General features: G+C 39.7%; 3 non-coding genes and 1 pseudogene across 3 annotated transcripts; all 4 read left to right on the plus strand.

Moving 5' to 3' along the window:
* The window catches only part of LOC148723485 (uncharacterized), a 38,331-nt pseudogene extending 28,936 nt beyond the window's left edge, over positions 1 to 9,395 (plus strand).
* Trnai-gau (transfer RNA isoleucine (anticodon GAU)) lies at positions 61 to 133 on the plus strand. The gene has a single exon. It is a non-coding gene; the product is annotated as a tRNA-Ile (tRNA).
* On the plus strand, positions 5,190 to 5,262 carry Trnai-gau (transfer RNA isoleucine (anticodon GAU)). Its single transcript has one exon. It is a non-coding gene; the product is annotated as a tRNA-Ile (tRNA).
* Positions 9,396 to 15,408: 6,013 nt separating the features above from the next.
* Positions 15,409 to 15,481, plus strand: Trnaa-agc (transfer RNA alanine (anticodon AGC)). Its single transcript has one exon. It is a non-coding gene; the product is annotated as a tRNA-Ala (tRNA).
* Positions 15,482 to 15,984: the final 503 nt, after the last annotated feature.

Below are 15,984 nucleotides of genomic sequence, written 5' to 3' on the forward strand. Positions count from 1 at the left end.
GAATAGATCTGACATGAATAAAACTAGTGCTAACAAAAAATGTTGAACGAAAGTATGTTAGGTCCGTTAGCTCAGTCGGCAGAGCGTGATGCTGATAACGCCAAGGTCGTGAGTTCAAGCCTCACACGGACCAAACAAATGTAACTTTTTTTCACATATATATATATATGGTTCTTTTCCAAACCTCTGTTTTTCTTCCATCCCCTGAAACTACATCACAATGTTCTTCATCAGTGAAAAAATAGCTCGCAGGTGTTGTATACCTCCAACAATGCGTTTAATTTACACAGATGGGAAGATAATTGGAAGAAAACTAATTGTGCACAAAAACAACCTGTCAGAGTTAATGAAATACTCATTTTCGAAGCTTTACAGCCTAAGCTGCATTCAAACTTCCCAGAAGATACAAGGATATATAGGCCAGGGGCCAATTGATCGGCATCCGAACTGATACGTATACCAGCCTTGTAATGTTGCTCGTTCTTATCAACCAGTGTACTTCTTCTATACCACAATAAAAGACAACAACAACAACTTTAAATGTCAAAGATTTCCTAAACTGAGAGGTTTTAGAGGGACAGTATTAGGAGGGCAGGTTAAGGCAACTTTAACGACTATATCTTGAAAACATCACTCGCTTTAAAACTGGGCCAAGGTAGCTCAAAGTGATTATCTGAAAACACACTTAACACCTGCTTCTCATAAAAAGAAATTCACACATTTAAAAATTTAATATTAATATGAATATGGCCGGTTGGTCTAGTGGCATGATTCTCGGTTAGGGTGCGAGAGATGCCGGATTCAAATCCCGGACAGGCCCCTTCTGTCTTGAATAGGGTAGAGATTTTGAACCTTGATTCTTTCAGATAATGCCAAAGAAATTCATTTCTCTATAGGAATGATCGCAACGTTTATATTTCTTTTGACTGAGTTTTGTTATAGTGTACAGACACCACAATGTTCACAATGGTTGATGGGCGAAATAAAGTAAAACAAAAGACAACAGTTCCAATCAACAGTCATCAATTGCTGTCATACGATTTTTCCGGTGGCTCATATCAACGTTCACGTTCCTCATAATTTGCATTAACATGTTTGGTTACTGTGAAACCTGCGTCAACTATGGCGGCATCATAGTGAGCAGACATCCTCTATTGAGATAATATTAGCTATGTCCTTGTATTGTACTGTCTTCCCATACTCTAAGGAAAAAACTGCAACCTGGTGAGCAAAACAATACTCAATCGTCAATGATAAAAACCCAACAGCTGATGACAACAGATAATTGTAACTTTGGCGAATCTCAAACAACGGCAATTTCTCCCCTAACCATTAATTGAACGATGTAGTAATAAGCAGGAAACATAAATGTTGAGAGAACAAAGCGAAATACCTGAATGTCAATTTTAACTTGATTCAAAACAGGTGCACTCCATCTGCAAGAAACATTGCTAGAGAGAGTTTGTTCTCCAGATGAAATAGCTTCTCTAAGAGAATTTAAGCGAGGCATGGTGAAATAATATAAGAGATTAGAAAAGGCTCGCGATGGATATTTACCTCGCCGCTTTCATACATACATACACTTTGCACTTATATAACATAACTAACGATTGCAATTGCCTACGATTCTCCAAGGACTTAATGTCGGCCAACTTGAGGAGGGGGGACAGGGGGCAATAGCGTAGGAATGGAGGGGTCCACTTGAGGGTGGATCCCGTCTAGAAACTGGTCTCGTGCAGGGTTGCGATTCGGAGCGTACAAACTACAGACACGGAAAGATTGGTTACGAAAGGAGAATTCACACTGGAGAAAACGGCCGTCAGAATCGGTCCAAGAGTTAGATAAAGACAACGTGGGGCTGTAAAGAATCACACACCCGCGAGAATGAGTAGAGCCTGGAGATAGTACAGAGTTAAAGCCAGAGGAAAGAAACCAAGAACGACACTCATTTGCGGACGTACAATGCGTTTCCTGGAGGCAGACCAGGTCTACACTCACAGGTAAGTTTCGCAACTACTGCACAAGACCATCTCGCTTAGACCGGTCTCTGATACAATTAGCATTTAAAGTAAGTACAGACAAAGACATGAGGAAAAGATGGATAACCCTCATGAAAGCCAGGGCTGAGGCTTCCCCTTCTTATTAGGAAGATTGGGAACAGCCTTCGGCCGCTTAGAGATCGTGCTGGACAATTGAGCATTGGATGGAACCATCGCACGTTTTTTGGCAGGGCGCTTTCTGGTGACAGTTTCGAAGTTGTCAAAGGACACACTTCGCGTGAGAGGAGAGGAAAACTCCGAGATAACAGGGGACTCAGAGCCCTGAACAGGGGTAGAGTCTTGAGAAGAAAATTCGGTGATATCCTCTTCAATGTCACCAACAACAGAACAATTGTTAACATTAATTACTTTAGTGGTGCTTTGACCAGACTTACTACTACTATTAACTACTTGACTGGTGCTTTGACCAGAATTACTATTATTTACTTAGTTACATGTCTGGTACCAGACTTACTATTGTTATCATTGACATTAACTATTTGTCTGGTACTTTGACCAGAGTTACTACTATTTTCTACGACAGTATTGTTAACATTAATTGGTTGGCTGGTATTTTGACCAGGATTACAATTAGGTTCTGAGGCCTCAGATTGTTTAACAACTTCGCTAGGAACAGTGATAACGACAGGATCAACCGTATTTGACGGAATGGGAGCGTTGACCAGCAGGTTAGCCGCGTTTCCAGCGGAGATTGGCGGGAAATCAGCAGCCGGTGGGACAACGCTAGCTCCTGGGAGCGTAGGGCCGCAGACATTATCACTTCGACGAGAAGGGCAATTACGAGCCCAATGACCTGCTTCCCCACATCTCATGCATTTCCCATTAAAAGCACAATCAGCAGCCTGATGACCCATGGTTTTGCAAATTGAACAGAAAGGTTTTATACCGCGATACCAGATATGAACAGGGTATCCATCGATTGTAATCTCCGCCGGTATGGGTTTTTCAAGCGACATCGTGAGGATGCGTGAGCCGGTAAAGAGATCAGGTCTCCCAATAAAAGTCTGACGTTTACAGAAGACAACTTTACCGAAATGTTTGAAGTCGTCACACAGAATTTCATCATCCCCTTCGGCAGGGTAATGATGAATGTAAACAAGAGTATGACGACGATCAGAGTTTGTAACGCTACACTCCTCACCATTAAGATTAAGTATACCGCGCTCTAACAGACTCGCTTTGTCATCCGGATCCTTGAACGTAAGGCGAATGAGCCCTCTGGGAACAAATTGAACGACCGACAATTTACTGAAATTAACTACTTTTTCTAGTATTTTAAGAACATCCGGTCTAGAGTTGACCGTAACTGCCGCCGTAGCATACACAACACATGTTCTGGCGCAAACCAAAACCATCACTCAAAAAGGAAAAAGGAAAGGGCTCAAAAAGCCTGCTTCAAAAGGCGAAAAAGGAAAGGAAACCCACCAAGTTCAGCAAAGCTGAAAACCTGGATGGGCCACAACCAAGCTCGGACCCACCGAAAAAGGCCAAGGACCAGATGGGTGATCCAAACCGAAAAGAAAGAAAAAAAAAAAAGACTGGCGTTCCCAGGTACTAAGCACAGTCAGCAATTAAGGTTTTATACTTACAAATCCCTTGCCCAAATAGTACGGCGAATCGTCTACCCAAGTGCAGAGAAAAAATCCCGCGTCATTGTACAATAATGAAAAGAAACGTATGATACACGATCCCTAATCGCGCTAATTATGCGATAGAGAGCGCTAATTATGCGATAGCGAAAATCAGACCTGAAAAAAATCAAGCCTGTACGGGATTCGAACCACTGACCTCTGCGATACTAGTGCAGCGCTCTACCAATTGAGCTAACAATTGAGCAGGCCGTTAAGTTGATTCGTAATAAACCCGTGATGATAAATCAGATACGATGAATATATGAAGTTCATATATTCATTAAGTTTCTTGATACCTACTTATATTTGTTACGTGCACGAATGACCAAGAAATGTCCGCTAACAAAGCATATATGAAAATAGACTCCCGAGTACGATATATGGCACGCAACAAAAATGTAACAACAAGCAGTTACCCGTTTTAACTATTATTTAATTAGTTCAATTACATCGTCTAATTTACTTAGGTTAGAGATTAAGTTAAGCAGTTCATAAAGCAGGCTTACAATCCTTCATGCCGTGTAGGTGTTCGTCGTCTTGATCAACTTCCAATTCCAACATCCGCCGACTGAAGACCACAGCGCTTGGCTTTCTTGATTTATCGCATTCTTTCCTTGTACACAAACTCTTCCGGAGGACTCCATAGTAAACTCTATATTCTCTATCTTCTTCCTCTCTCGATTATCGTCTTTTTCATCTCTTTCTTCTCTTCGGATATCGCAAGGTCAAAGGGTCATAGCCTTGTCATATCATAGCTTCCACAAGTTCAGTCAGCAAGCCACGAGGGTAAGCCCTCGGGCAAATCTTTTTTGTACTTCTCACAAGCCAGCTTTTATACATTTACTTTAGTTCTCTAGAATGTTCTATTACTATTTATAGCGTATTACAAGTTGTACTATTTTTGGAAACTGCTGAGTCACATGAAAGAAGTTTCTGGAATATTACAGACTATAGATAATTCTAGAAAAGTCTGCGATCGCCTGACAGATTCAGTAAAAATAATTCGATCCTCGTAACATATTGCAATATGTTTTCCTCGTACATGCACTTCGAAATGGAGGATCAAGACCTTCTGATTATGTTGTGTGCTGTATTTGACTCTCATTGTCACTATACACAAAATAAAACTTCTCTTAGTTTTCTTTCTTCCTTAAGCTGTCCTGTCCCTCATTTTGGTCTCTGTAGTCATGTAGTGGTTACCACACCCGACTCACATTGGGATGTTCACGTACTCCAGCCTTGCATTTGGGTTTTCAGTAAAACTATTTTTTGACCTAAATAAATGTTTCTGATAAATTTTGAGGGATTTGGTCGAAAAGGAAAGATGCGCCAATGATGAAACGATGCACCTCAGACACTGTAATAATAGCTGGCCAGTAGCTTTATTGGCTTCTTACCTAGCTGGATTTCATATCCGTTGCCACATTTCATTTTTCTCTCTTTTTGAAATCATTTATAAGGAATAGATCTAACAAAAAATGTTAATGAAAGCATGTTAGGTTCGTTAGCTCAGTCGGCAGAGCGTGGTGCTGATAACGCCAAGGTCGTGAGTTCAAGCCTCACACGGACCAAACAAATCTAACTTTTTTTCACATATCTATATGCTTCTTTTCCAAACCTCTGTTTTTCTTGCATCCTCTGAAACTACATCACAATGTTCTTCGTCAATGGCACTTGGCTAACAAAAGTTCTCTTTCTGCATAGATGAATAATCTCAAAAATAGGTCGCAGGTGTTTCATACCTCCAACTATGCGTTTAATTTACACAGATGTGACGAACATTGGAAGAAAACTAATTATGTTCAAACACAATCTGTCAGAAGCAATGAGATACTAATTTTCGAAGTTTTAAAGACTAAGCTGGAGTCAAACTTCCCAGATGGTACAGGTATAGGCGAGGGGCCAGTTCGATCGCATCCAAACTGATAAGTATACCAGCCTTGTAATGTTGCCCACTAATTGAATAACTTCCTCGTTCTTATCAACCAGTGCGCTTGTACTATACCACGATAAACGACAACAACCTTAAATATCAAACATTGCCTAAACTGAGAGTTTTTAGATGGACAGTCTTAGGAAGGCAGGTTAAGGCAACTTTAACGATTATATCTAGAAAACATCACTCGCTTTAAAACTGGGCAAAGGTAGCTCAAAGTGATCTTCTGACAACATACTTGATACCTGCTACTCATAAAAAGAAATTCACATATAAAAAAGTTCAACATTAGCATCAATATGGCCTGTTGGTGTAGTAGCATGATTCTCGTTTAGGGTGCGAGCAGTCCCGGGTTCGACTCCCGGACAGGCTCCTTCTGTCTTGAATAGAGTAGAGATTTTGAACCTTGATTCTCTTTGATAATGCCAAAGAAATTCACTTATCTATAGGAATGATCGGAACGTTAACATTTCTTGTGAATGAGTTGTGTTATAGTGTACAGACACCGCAATGTCCACAATAGTTAATGGGCGAAATAAAGCAAAACGTAAAGAGAACAGTTCCAATCAACAGTCATCAATTGCTGTCATGCGATTTTCTGGTGGCCCATATCAAGGTTCACGTTCCTTATAATTTACATTAACATGTTTGGTTACTGTGAAACCTGCGTCAACTACGGCTGCACCATAGTGAGCAGACATCCTCTAGTGAGAGAATATCAGCTTATGTCCTTACATTGTCTTCCCATACTCTAAGGAAAAAACTGCGACCTGTCAATCGTCAATGATAAAAACCCAAGAGAACAGCTGATGACAACAGATAACTGTAGCTTTGACGAATTTCAAACAACGGCAATTTCTCCCCTATCCATTAATTGAACTATGTACCAACTATGTAACAAGAAACGTAAATGTTGAGAGAACAAAGCGAAATCGGTCGGTGTAAAACGCAGACTGCAGACCGAGGGTAAAATGCAGACTGCAGACCAGGGTTAAAATGCAGACTGAGGGTTAAATAAAATATCAACAATAAAAAACAAGACTTGGGAGTGTTCCTACGCGTACCCGTAATTTTTTTTCAAAATCCCGAAAACTCAAACCAAAAGGCGTTTATTCGCCTTAGTCAAACTTATTATCAACCTCGAGTTCTTGAACTCCCCATTTTCTTGAACCAAGTTTCCCACAAGCGCCCAAACTAATCATAATATATTCTACGCATCTTACCTTTGTTTACGTGTGGGCCATTTTGAATTGTGCTGACGCGATTAGGTCTGGGACCGAGTAACTCTTTCAGCGTTTCTATTCTTCATATGGCCTTGGGATTGTTCGGAAGACAAGGCAAGCAAAACACGACAGGACAACAACAAGGCAAGGTAAAATTTTAGGTATTGAGCATAGTTTGTGAAAGACATTCAATCTTTGTACTCGACTTCAATGTATCAAGAGGTTTGTGAATTGATGTTTGCTGAAAGGTGACACTGGGCTATCCAAACACGAAAAATTATAACATTTCGCATTCTCAAATAATTGTTACTATGACCATTTTGATAGAGGAGTTGCCAAAACTCAACGTTTCTAGGGCCATGTGAGTTGAGGACCATGTGAGTTTACTGCGTGAAGCGGCCTACGTGTGTTTTGTGAGTCCTGACGTGACATTATTTTACAGGTACGAACATTATTTATTTCATCCTCATGACTCGTTTTTTATTATTAATATTTTATTTTACACTCAGTCTGCATTTTACCCCTGGTCTGCAGTCTGCAGTCCGCATTTTATAAGTTAAAAGAGAGAGAAAAGGGAAAGGGAACACCCTAATCCAAGAAAGCGACTGCCCAGCTATCGTTATAGTGTCTGAGGTACATCATTTCATCATTGTTCAACCGATGGCCGTCAATGAAGGAAAAACCGCGTACAATAAAAGGTGTTAAAGCATCTTTAAACTGGTAAATCAGTCTCCACTTTTCTATTTATATATTCACTTTATGGTCCTGTTCACTGATTTTTTCCTAAACTAACAGTTGAAAATATTTTGATACCTAATTTGATAGTTGATATTTATAAAATGAATGGCTAACCTCTTTGATAAATCATTGATTCTTGTCAGTGGCCACCCCACGCAACGTTATTCCCGCCGTTCGACTAAGTCACTAGCGAGAAGTTTACTTCGGAGGTTTAGCAATGTCATCAGGATGGGCTACAACAACTCAGAGATAGCAATAAGGCTGAGTAAAACTTTAACGAGCTGCCGCGATATGAAGGCGCTCTCGAATATAGTGTTATTGATCGCCAAATGTAACAGGTGTAGATAACCGCTCTCACGAATCCAGCATGGGGAGTCAGTCTACAAGATTCTGGTAATGTGGTTTGCACGTGTAACAGAAGGAAGCAAGGTATCGTTTGAAACTAATCATAAATTATTGTTAGAGGTCTAACAATGAGGGAGTACTCTTCATTGTTAGACCGTCTTAAACTTAACTTTCGTCTAAATATTAACTTACTTTATTAATTAATATTAATCTTAATATTAACTTGGATATTAACCTTAGATACTATCCTAACTCCAAGAAATGATGGCTTGTTGTTAAGCCGGAAAAGGAAGGCCACGCGAAGGAAATGTTTGCAGAGACTGATATCAATTTCACCACCGAGGGACGCAAACACCTTGGCGCTGCACTGGGCTCTCGGTCTTGTCTTGAGCAATATGTGGGTAGCAAGGTAGAAGAGTGGGTGAAAGAAGTGACGAGGTTGGCGGAGTTTCCAAGTTCTCAGCCAGAAGCTAGTTACGCCGCATTCACATTTGGGCTCCGACAATGGTGGACGTACTTTATGAGAACACTGCCGGATATTGAAAACCTACTGCAGCCTTTAAAGCATACAATCTCAGATGTACTTATACCGTCGATCATAGAACGTAACTGTTCTGAGGAAGAGCGTAGTCTGGTAGCATTACTGGTGCGTATGGGAGGCCTTGGGCTCATTAATCCATCTGATACTGCAGATGCGGAGTATTCAGCGTCTGTTAGGGTAAGCGAGCCGAGCTGCTCGACATGGTCTGTTACGATGTGCAGGTGGAACCGTTTTAATAACCTATTACAGGTGAAGAATTTCCCAGAGGGACTAATCCAGCCCCTGACGCACACCTCGACGTCCACTGTAGGGGATTCTGGGAGCGACAGAGGGCTGCTCTTTTCGATATAAGGGTGTGTCATCCCAATGCAGACTCATACAGAGATCTTAGCCCCAAGCAGATTTACAGGTTTCATGGAAATGAAACCTGTAAATCTGTAAAATGAAAATGAAAAGAAGCGAAAATACAACTCCCGTGTAACAGAAGAAGAGCAAGGCACTTTCACCCCATTGGTATTTACCACGACGCGTGGGATGGCTAACGAATGCCTGAGGTACCACTCAAGATTAGCCGAGCTATTATCTGTTAAAAAGCAAGAGAGCTGCGCCACAACAATTTCATGGGTCAGAGCGAAAGTGTCCTTTGCAATTTTGCGGAACGCGCTCTTATGTCTAAGGGGATCTAGAACCCCGAGAAGGAAGAACTCAAACATTAAAGACAGGGATCTGGAAGTATAGAAAGGTCGAGCAAGACTTCCTTAAACTCATGAATTATAGATTATTTTTATTATTTTTAAAGTAAATTTTTCTTATTTCTCTTTTGCGTTGAACTTTTGAAGACTTTGCATTTCCTTTGTCAAGAGACTTAAAGTAAGATATAGACTACCTAAACAGCACATTATAACTTTATTATTCATAGCCATATAATTATGTAGTTTAGATACGTATGATGCACGATCCTCGCAGTAGATAGCGCTATTTAAGCAATAGCGAAAGTCAGACCTGAAAAAAATCAGGCCTGTACGAGGATCGTGCATCATACGTATCTAATACCGCAGTTCAAAATATATGAACTTCATATATTTCACTATATCTGATTTATCACTTTCACGGGTTTATTACGAATCAACTTAACGGCCTGCTCCCAGTTGGCTTGTTATCTCAATTGGTAGAGCGCTGCACTAGTATCGCAGAGGTCCGTGGTTCGAATCCCGTACAGGCCTGATTTTTTTCAGGTCTGATTTTCGCTATTGCTTAAATAGCGCTATCTACTGCGAGGATCGTGCATCATACGTATCTAATACCGCAGTTCAAAATATATGAACTTCATATATTTCACTATATCTGATTTATGTAGTTTAGGTTGGTGATATTTTTCCTTAAAAGGAGAATTGTAACTTGCAAGATGTTTTTAAATTTTTTATACACTTTCATGTTGGATTCAATAAAGGTTATTTTTCGTCAAAATTTAAAATCTTAATATTAACTTACAATCATTGAAGAAATACTTTCCTGGTCACTTTCAGACCAAAAATTCAACCGTCAGCCGTCAAAGATCCAAATATTTAACCGTCAGCCGTCAAAATCGGAAAAAAGTAACCGTAACGAAAAACCTATCGTAGGCTCCAATATAAGCTGGAACTACGAAACTCTCTCCTTTTACAAGCATAAACTAGTGGTGACAAAAACTTTAGACTAATAGAAAAATAAAACATAGAATCTCCAGATGGAGAATCCGGGTATCGATCCCGATACCTCCCGCATGCAAAGCGGGCGCTCTACCATTTGAGCTAATTCCCCTTACTACCATACCATATACTGTACACAAGGCCATTTCTGAAACACATCGCGGATCCTACAATTGCAAATTGATGATACACGCATCTCCCTTTCACAGATCACTAAGTCATATAATTTACTAAATAACATCAAAGACAAGGACAAACTAATCAAAAACCAAGAGGAAGTTAACAAGATCAATTTCTCCGACTATAGAACTTCCTATATTGGAGAAAATGGTATGAATCTGAACGCAAGACTTAACAGAAACGATCGACGAAAAATGGTCCATGACACCATCAATCACATCGCTGAACATCATTTACTCACGCGATGCTTAGCTTACAGCACTAACTACTTTCAACGACTGGCGCTGGAAAGCAGGTTCTCTCATTATAACTTAGCACTGAGTCACTTAAACAGACCGAAAGAAAGCCAACTGTGTTTGTAGCACAAGAAACTCTCTTTTCTTTTTTTTTGACATATCTTCTGCCGCTTTTTGCGTTTCCATCGCCTACATTGTCCAGGAATTACGAAAGTAGCTCTAATTTAATTTTTTTCATGCGCGGTATCAAAGTGGGCAATCCCGAGTGGGCAAGATGGGCCCATCTTGCCCTTCTTTAGCGGCTCTCGAGGTAAACAAGTCGTTCTTGATTCTTAATAAAGCGAAATCGTTTTGCAATATAATCAATCCTTTATTAACCAAGCTTGTTCGGTCAAGATGGCTGGATATTAGCCTCATTCATTTTTTGCATTTTTATGGACCTGTATTTCGTCTCGGTCCATAAAAATGCAAAAAAAAGAACTCGACCAATATCCAGCCATCTTGACTGAACAAGCTTGGTTAATAACACATATATACTACATTTGCAACATACTCATGAATATGCTGGCGAAACTCCCAATGAGGAGTTTTATGATTAAAGCTATTTACGGTTTTTGGAACACTTCACATGATCTAAATGTCTTCAGTTGGGATCCTTTCGAACGACGGGAATGGCTCAAATGTTCAAAGACAAGTCATCGAATGAATGACTGAATAAATGAATAGCTTTATTTAAAGAGGGAGACGTAATAACCTATTAAAGTTGTCTGATTAACGAACCCAAAAAATTAAATTTCGAAATGCCAGAACCAGCTGATAAAGATAAACACGAGGTGATTACAGATCAGCTCGTAATAAGACCTACGTTAAAGAAAAATGTTGAAAACACTAACTCGAATATCATGGCCTGACCGGAGCCAGAAAACAGAAGCCGACCATTGTGAACCACATCTAAACGTACTTTAAGTACGTGTATAAAGTCATATGAGGTTGTGATTACAATCTTACTCAAGTCTTCTTAACTTTGATATAGTTTTCTTCCTGCTTTGAGAAAACTGCCTTTTGTAATTTTATCATAATGGCAGCTCAACCTAGAAATTAAGGAAATATTACAACACCTCCGACGGGACTCGAACCCGCAATCTTCGGCTACGCTCCTTTTGCAGGCGTTGGCCGGTGGAATAGGAGGGCTACGCGTTTTCCATTACGCTACAGAGGCCACTGTTTGCTAATATAAGACTTTACTATATTATATTTATGTCAGTGGAGGATTATTATTTTATAAACAGTTATTTCTGTTTAGTGATTTGTTCGTTATCATTTGTTATTAGTTTAACCTGCTGGTGCTGCAATAGTACCGGCTCAACAGACTGTTATAAAACATTGGATCACGGTGCGGTTTCTTAGCTTCTGAAATGAAATTCCTTTTGTCATTTTATTTCAACACACCGCTGCTTATCATATATTTTTGCAAATTGAAACGTTTCGTATTTACAACAAAACTAGTTAAAAACTTTTTTGAAATAACTAATTAACCCTTTTCCTTATAATAAACCCTAATTAGTTAATTCAACATCAGCGGAGAGTGAAAGCTGAGTTTTTCTCCAACTTCACTTATGTCACACTCAATAATACGCTTACACGATCGTTTCATATTCATTTGTTTGATACTTTTTAATATTTCAGTCAAGTATACATGTAAAACTAACTACTATGGAATATTTTATCTCAAACTCCGGATTAAGACTCATTAAAGGAGACGCAGCCTAAATTTCAAATGATTCGAATAGTAATTACATTAGCATCACGGAGAATGGATGAGGGCGTGAGGAAAGGAAATCCCTCAAAATCTCTATTTTACTTGCTTGCTAAGAAACGTTTTAGATTGTCATTTTCATTGATTTTGGCCTATAGAACCAACAATTTGCAATCATTGGATATCTAAGTCGACACTTAAAATGGCTGGCAACCACGATAACTTGCCTTTCTTCATTTGTGATATTCTCACCGTTCGAAAAGATCACAACTGAGAACACATTTAGATCATATTCAATGTCCGAAAGAACGGTTATAGCTTTTATAATAAAATTCCTCACTGGGAGTTTCCGCCAGCATCTTCATGAGTCCGTCGAGATCAACGACGTTTTTTGTCTTTATCCAGCCTCTGAGACGTAAAAGTTATTATATGGTGTATATAATTTTTCTCGTTGCCATGTTCCCACCAATAACGTAGCTCCATTTTCTGCCTTTAAAAGCACACACAACCCACAATTCCTCTATTCGCTCCGACGAAGGGCTAACGCTCGAAACGTCAGCTTTTGTAATCGTTACGGTGGCCAATTTACTATTTCAACTTTGTTGATATATCCAAATTATTTCGTTACCTCCACCGACGCAACCCAAAACAGTTTCTTTAGAAACTATCAGCCTTTATTCATATTATATGGTGTAGCCTGACAACTCCATAAACTCCGTCAGTCGGCAAAGTGAAGTGCGGACAAAAAGAGGACATTTTTTTCTTCCATGAAAGGAATATGCTATGGATATACCGTTAGTAGACGGTAGGTTTCCATGGGCTAGACGCTTGAAGTGTTTTCTAAGAAATCGAGAGGCTGAACTCTTTGGATAATCAGTTCCTGAGCTGGGAAAAATCGCCGTTCGTAAGTTTGTGATACATTTGGAATGACGTGACATGTATGTTGATTTTACAGTTTTCAATAAGGTTTTGGTATGCAATTAACTATGGCAGAAAGTCAGGCGCAAACAGCCTTTGGAAAGCTCAAGTCTTTTGAATAGCCAGCTTTTAAAACTCGCGTAGATGTGTGATGAAACGAAACAATAGCACAAACAATAACTCTTTTGCAGCCTTCGTTTTGCCAGCTCCGCCCTGACTGGTCAATGAGCTAGGGTAATATTCCCTGAGGAGGAGGGTACACAATCTCCACCAACAAAGATCATATGGCGTACGCGCGCTTCGTCGCTAATGTTACAGATCTATTAGGAAGGACTGTTGTCTTTTACAGTAAATGACGCTTCGACAACCTTAACAAAAGTAAAATAAACAAAGCCGAGTGGAGAGTTTTTTCTTGTTATCGAAGGCTGAAAGACTCTGATAGCATAAGTTGGTTGTGATAGTGTTCGTCGTCTAAATGTCGTGGAAACGTAGTTTGTGTGGTGTCGGTGCTTGATGACGTCTGTTTAGGTGAGTCTGTGCTAAGCTAAGGAACCAGCCTTCCAGGTTTTTTCCAGTCATTGAAAGTAGTTAGTACTGTAGGCTTAGAATTGGGTGAGTCGCTGATCAGCAATATGATTGTTGACATTATGCCCCACTTCTAGTTTATCGTTCCTTTTCGGTCAGTCCGGTTCAGATTCACACTATTCACTCTGATGCAGGAGTTCTGCAGTCGGAGTAATCGATCTTGTAAATTTCTGGTTATCTTTGATCAGTTTGTCCCTGTCTTTGAAGTTAGTTGGTAAATTTAATGATATGGTGATCTATGTGGAATTCATGATATTTTTCAGACATGCTCCGGTGTACAGTATATAGTCACTGAAGTCGCAAGCGTCGCGCTATCATTTGTTTCAGTAGTTGCAGTGGGTCGTTAGGTGTTATGGCGAATGAAGTCATCGTTGCAGTTCTTCTTGGAGACAGTCGAAGTAATTGTTTTAGTCGAACAGGCTGCCGGTCGTGCTGCAAAGTAGTTGCATGCTTCCCACGCCTTGTAGGAGGACTCGCAGAGTAATTTGTCAGCATGTGTCGGTTTCCGGCTGTGAATTTTGTTTCCTAGTAAACTCTCATCACAGCAAAAGAGGCAATCTGGAATTCTCTGTAAACCTTTGTGTCAACATAAATCGGACTTACAACACTCAACTGACAACAAGTACTCTGACGATGACTTCCGCTAAGGTTGACGAAACGTCTGTCACTAGTAACCTATTACAGCCATTCTCAGGACTACTCTCATCCGGATACTGGGCTGCTCCCACCCGAAAGACTGGACTACAAGATCAAATGTTGCTAAGGGTACAAAACTACAACGTTACAAAGGTGAAAAAATATCAATAACACACATACAGACGTTTATTGCAGCTCCCAAGCTGGGTTTTTCAGTTACAAAGCCTACATTAAATAATTGTAATTATAGTAACATTATATTAGCCTAAAAATTTATATAAGTAAATCTAAAGCTAATATAATATAAATACAAAAGGCCAGTAAACGTTAAAAACACTAAGGAACTAATACAAAAATTAGACAAGAATAGAAGATTGAAACGATTCATCTGTGCGCAACATTTCCACTAAGGAGCGCATTCAGTAGGAGGAGCTTAAGGGCATTTACATTCTCAGCTGCTTGTAAGTCTTTTGGGAGGTTATTCCACAATTCGCATCCGCGATAAGTGAATGCACGTTGCCCAGAGAACAGGCGGCATCGTGGGTTGTGGAGCAGATTACATGATCTTGTTACCCTACTATGAATACGAGATCGTGGGACAAACGTGTTAGCCAGATATTCAGGAACTAAATTATTTACACATTTAAATAACATTACAGTATCGTTGAAATAAAGTCTCTCCTTAACAGTGAGCCAATTAAGAGATTTTATGCCTTGGGAGATGTGGTCAAACTTCTTAAGACCTAATACAATACGGGAAGCGAAGTTTTGCACTGGCTGAAGCTTCTTTATATTTCTTTGATATGTGTTGGCCCATACAGTTGAACAATGATACATTGTCCTAAAAACAAAAGCGTTCATCAAAAGTAAGAGAGTTTTTTTTAAGCACAGACAATATGTTATATCACACTAGTAAAACTAATTTTAATTGAGTTGGGGAATTAGCTCAAATGGTAGAGCGCCCGCTTAGCATGCGGGAGGTACCGGGATCGACACCCGGATTCTCCAAATAGTGGTGGGCTTCTTTTTGGAAATTCATAATGGAATAATACAGTAAGTCACCACTACTGAGCTTATTGTTCAAAATTGAAAAGAAAGTTTCTTATTAACTACTTATATTGCAACATGTTTTCCTCGTATATGCACTTCGAAAAGGAGGATCAAGACCTTTTGATTGTGTTGGGTGCTGTATTTGACTCTCAGTGTCAACATACACCAAAAAAAAAGTTTTGGAGTTTCCTTTCTTCCTTAAGCTATCCTGTCCCTCATTTTGGTCTCTGTAGTCATGTAGTGGTACCTATATCCGACCCACATTCGGATGTTCACATACTCGAGCCTTGTAAGAAACATTTAAGTTCTCAGTAAAATTATTTTTTGAACTAAATAAAAATAGAAAAGGAAAGATGCGTTAATGATCAAACGATGCACCTCAGATACTATAAGAATAGCTGGCGAGTAGCTTTCTTGGCTTCTTACTTCCCTGGATTATGGTGTTTCCTTCCCTTTGATAT

This window comes from Stylophora pistillata, chromosome 9 (genome assembly GCF_964205215.1).
Source record: "Stylophora pistillata chromosome 9, jaStyPist1.2, whole genome shotgun sequence".
NCBI classification, from domain to species: Eukaryota; Metazoa; Cnidaria; class Anthozoa; order Scleractinia; family Pocilloporidae; genus Stylophora; species Stylophora pistillata.